This window comes from Chiloscyllium plagiosum, unplaced genomic scaffold (genome assembly GCF_004010195.1).
Source record: "Chiloscyllium plagiosum isolate BGI_BamShark_2017 unplaced genomic scaffold, ASM401019v2 scaf_10446, whole genome shotgun sequence".
In the NCBI taxonomy this organism is placed as follows: Eukaryota; Metazoa; Chordata; class Chondrichthyes; order Orectolobiformes; family Hemiscylliidae; genus Chiloscyllium; species Chiloscyllium plagiosum.
In genome coordinates, this window is record NW_025206603.1 from 7,168 (window position 1) to 11,928 (window position 4,761).

Below are 4,761 nucleotides of genomic sequence, written 5' to 3' on the forward strand. Positions count from 1 at the left end.
CGAGCAAGCATGCAACAGGGAGGGAGAGCAAAAGTGAAAAGAAGTGAACACAGAGAGCAAGTGAGAAACACCCCCTGAGGTGTGAGAGGGTACAGCGGCAGTGGGAAGGAAAGCTATGTCACAAGGTGTGAGGAGTGCATGAATCCCAGGGTCAGATAGTGACCAGCAGCCTGCCTTTCTGCTGTCTCAATCTCCCTGTGTCGTGCCTTCTACCTGCACCGTCCTGTGGGGGATCTCTGAGTGAAGGGATGATCCAGAGCGTGCCATTCCTGTATTTCTGAAGCCAGTAGGAGAATGTGGATTTACACGGGGTAGCTGAGAGCAGTTCCCGCATAACCACATAACTCTGCAGGGACAGTCACAAAAGCAGAATGCTGGTATTTGCACAGTAGAGAAGGAACTCACTGTGCGGTCTCCAATTACCCACCTCGACCTGGGCATAGGCAGATGGGAATGCCAGCCTTCCATGGCACTGCCATGGAGTTGGGTGAACAATTCGCAGGTCTATGCGAGATGAACATGGGGAGACTGTGTGGTGAATTGGACAGGGACAGGTCTTACAGAGAGGAGCAGAAACTCAACAGGCCCTTCCAGTGCAGTCCTCACTTTCTCCTTCCAGTGCAGTACAATTCAATCATTTTAGATACAAACATCAGAGGAAAATGTTTCCAACTGCCCAGTAAAGGATTTGAACATGAAAGGCATCGATTGCCGGACAGTAACTTTTTTTTTTACCAAACTCCTGTTGTTGGCAGGAAAGAGAATGAAGCTGGGGTGGTGTCTCAAACCAAGATATCCAGTGGCCATCCTGAGCTGAAAGCTGATGTGCTGATGACTGAAGACCCAGAAAAACCCTTGCTGCAGATGCCAAAACCGCTGTGACTTGCTTTGACTGTGGGATTGTCCTGTGTGTTCTCTCACTGACCTCATGACCCTGTCTCTGAACTAACATCACGTGACCATAGCTGTTCCCTCTGCCATTAACATTTCCCATGTCAGCTCCAAGTACTGTGTGTAAAATCTGTCAGGAGTCGTCCCTTTACCCTGGGTCAGACACTCTAACAGGCTGGATATAAAGTGGACTTAGATACTGAGTAAAGCTGTCTCTACTCTGTTAGACTTAAAGGAAAGCTCCTTCTGTCCCCCATCCATCACTCCCAGGGACAGGGACAGGGACAGGGACAGCACGGGGTTAGATACAGGGTAAAGCTCCCTCAACACTGTCTCCCCATCAAACACTCCCAGGGACAGCAGGGGGTTAGATACAGAGTAAAGCTCTCTCTACACTCCCCCATCAAACACTCCCAGGATGGGGACAGCACGGGGATAGATACAGGGTAAAATTCCTTCTACACTGTCCCCATCAAACACTCCCAGGATGGGGACAGCACGGGGATAGATACAGGGTAAAACTCCTTCTACACTGTCCCCATCAAACACTCCCAGGACGGGGACAGCACGGGGTTAGATACAGGGTAGAGCTCCTTCTACACTGTCCCCATCAAACACTCCCAGGGTGGGGACAGCACGGGGATAGATACAGGGTAAAGCTCCTTCTACACTGTCCCCCATCAAACACTCCCAGGACAGGGAGTTAGATACAGAGTAAAGTATTGTGTTATCTACATTTTTTGAGTGACCTGTCATTTGAGTCAAATTAAACCTGAGTGTACTGGCCTTTACCGTCAGAACGAACCCATATTCCATCAAATTACAGACACAGATCCCAAGGTCCCACCATATGAATAAAATACTTCCAGTAATGCCCCTAGGTCCAGTGAGTGCAATATCACTGCGATTCTGCTTCCCCTTTGTGCACAGACACAATCCTTACTGCCTGCTTTTTTGTGCTGCTTGTTATTTACATAATTGTCATATTGCTCCTGTATGCAGAACCTACTATAACACATGTGGAATAAATAGCTTCAACTCAGAAAATGGCTCACATCCCCCTTAATCTTGGATTACCTTGTCTACAGAGAAAGACGGGTTCTGGGATCTGCCCGTGAGATTGTTTTCAAAAAAAATGGAGAGGGTGCGGAGATTTACAGCAATGTCAGAGATTGCCAGGTACAAACCATCAGAAGATCAACGGGTGTAAGGAAGTGGCTGAGTGGTGACCTAGTAAATGTTTTTAAAACTATTAACAATTTTGACTAAGGTGGATACTGAGAGAACATTCCTTCTTGTGGGAAAGAGCAGGAGTTGAGGCCATCAATTTAAGACAGTCACCCAAGATATTCAACTGAGAATGCAGTAGAAATTTCTGTATCCAAATTGGATCGATTGGTGAAAAACATCAATACATTTAACAGGAAGCATGTGGGGAAAAGGAATAGGCTACACTGGTCGGGTGGCCTGACTGTGGCTTTGAGGTGTGTTGTCCTGGGGGTTTCTTTTAGAGAGAGACAGGTGTAGCGCAGTCTATGAGAAAGTAAACAACTTGTGAGGCCTTGTTCCAACTTTTAAAAAAATGTTGGAACAATAGAGGCAGCCTGACTGGGTGTGGTCAAACTCTCACAGATCCAGGATTTTTCATTTAGTTTTCAGTGATAGTTGCTGGGGTCTGAGCAGGATTGGAAGTCAGTGAATTTCTCCTGCCTGCTTTTCTGTCTGTCTCTCTCTCTCTTTTTTTTCTCTCTTTCTTTCTTTCTTTCTCTCTCTCTCTCTGGCAAGCTGCTGTATGTATCCCTTTCTTACTAATAGGATTGCACATGACACGGTTTATTTTCTGAATTTGCCTTTTCTCCAAGGGTGTCTTTACAAGATGTTACTCGTTTGGAACAGTTATTACTTAGGAGAAAATAATCTATTATTCTGTTTAAGTTTTCCAGAAGAGTTAAGTTATTCAAAGTTCCTCTTCCTTTGATGTATTTTAACTATAAATTTGCTTAACGTTGAGTTGTTTGACCAATCGAATTGAATCTGGAACAAAGCACCTCTCATTTACCTCGGAAATAAGATAAAGTTAGGGTCTGGGTGACCTTCTTCATATATTTTGAGGGGATCTGGTTCTGGTCTGTAACAACAGGGTGAAATGAAAAGGAGGTGGGAGGAAACTTGTGCAGAGAATAAACAATGTTGAGCCAAATGGCCTGTTTCTGTGCTGTATATCCTGAAGTATTCTAAAATCCAGCAGGTGACCAGCCATGCTGACTTCAACAGTAGCAGGAGGAAGAATTTGTGGTACTGGGGATTCGGGGCTGAGAAGGAGAGTGGAGATAGTGTACGCACAGAGACATTCCTTGTTTCGATATGCACTTGCAAATCGGGATTTTAACAAGGATTTCAGACCCACCACCCGGCTGAGCAGAAACGAACTACCGCTCCACTATTACAGTCAAACACAGGCTTCAAACGAGGGAGCAACACCCTGAGGTATCAACCACAGACAGCAAGTGCCAGACAGAATGAAATGGTTCCACACCTAATGGGTCAAATCTAACCTCGGCAGTGCTGTCACATCCAGTCTTGAATGGTGGTGGCCAATTAAACAACTCAGTTACTAAGGGGTTCCACAAATATCCCCATCCTCAAATGATGGGAAAGCCCACACCACATCAGAGCACAAGAGAAAAGATTCACAAGGATGTTGCCAGGGTTGGAGGATTTGAGCTACAGGGAGACGCTCAACAGGCTGGTGTTGTTTTCCCTGGAGCGTCGGAGGCTGAGGGGTGACCTTATAGAGGTTTATAAAATCATGAGGGGCCTGGATAGGATAAATAGACAAAGTCTTTTCCCTGGGGTCGGGGAGTCCAGAACTAGAGGGCATAGGTTAAGGGTGAGAGGGGAAAGAGACCTAAGAGGCAACTTTTTCACACAGAGGGTGATACATGTGTGGAATGAGCTACCAGAGGAAGTGGTGAAAGCTCGTATAATTACAACATTTATAAGGCATTTGGATGTATATGAATAGGAAGGGTTTGGAGGGATATGGGCCGGGTGCTGGCAGGTGGGACTAGATTGGGTTGGGATAACCGGTTTGGGTGGGATAGCTGGTTGGACCGATGGGTCTGTTTCTGTGCTGTACAGCGCTATGTCTCTATAAGGCTGAAGCAATTATGACGATCTTCAGCCAGAAGTGCTGAGTGGATACCCATCTCGGCCTCCTCCAGAGTTCCCCGGCATCAGATACCTGTCTTCACCCAATTCAGTTCACTTCACTTCATCACATGTCATGGAAACAGGCCCTGGACACTGCAGAGGCTCTCGGCCCTGACAACATTCCCACAAGAGAACGAAAGACTTGTGTTCCTGAACTAACCCCTTCCCCCCTCCCCCATCAGCAGAGCGACAATGCTGGGATCTACTCAGCAATCAAGACAATTGCCTCAGATACATCCTATACAGAAAGAGCAGGACAAATCCAACCTGGCTAATTCCTGGCCCCTCCGTCTCCTCTCGATCATGAGTAAAGTGATGGAAAGTCTCCCAAATGAAGGTAGACCTGGACAATATTTAGGTTGAGCTGACAAGGACCAAGTAACATTCACAACGTACAAGTACTGAACAGTGACCATCTCCCATAAAAGGAAATCTAACTGTCACCCACTGACATTTACTGGCATTACTCTCACTGAATCAGCCATTGTTAAAATCCTGGGGGTTACCATTGACCAGAGATTGAAATGGGCTAGCCATAGAAATATTGTGTCAGAGGTTAGGAATCCTGTGGTCAGTAACTCCCCTCCTGACTCCCTCCAGAGCTTGTCCCACCACCTACAAGGCACAAGTCAGGAGGGTGAGGGAATACTCCCCACT

The 4,761-nt window shown here is 46.5% G+C and overlaps 1 long non-coding RNA gene across 1 annotated transcript in view; it reads left to right on the forward strand.

The window, feature by feature from the left end:
- LOC122546527 overlaps positions 1 to 1,227 on the forward strand; it is an 8,212-nt gene extending 6,985 nt beyond the window's left edge. The window contains exon 3 of the long non-coding RNA XR_006310765.1: positions 756 to 1,227. This is a non-coding gene — a long non-coding RNA (uncharacterized LOC122546527). The remainder of the gene's footprint in view (positions 1 to 755) is intronic.
- The last annotated feature ends 3,534 nt before the right edge of the window (positions 1,228 to 4,761 follow it).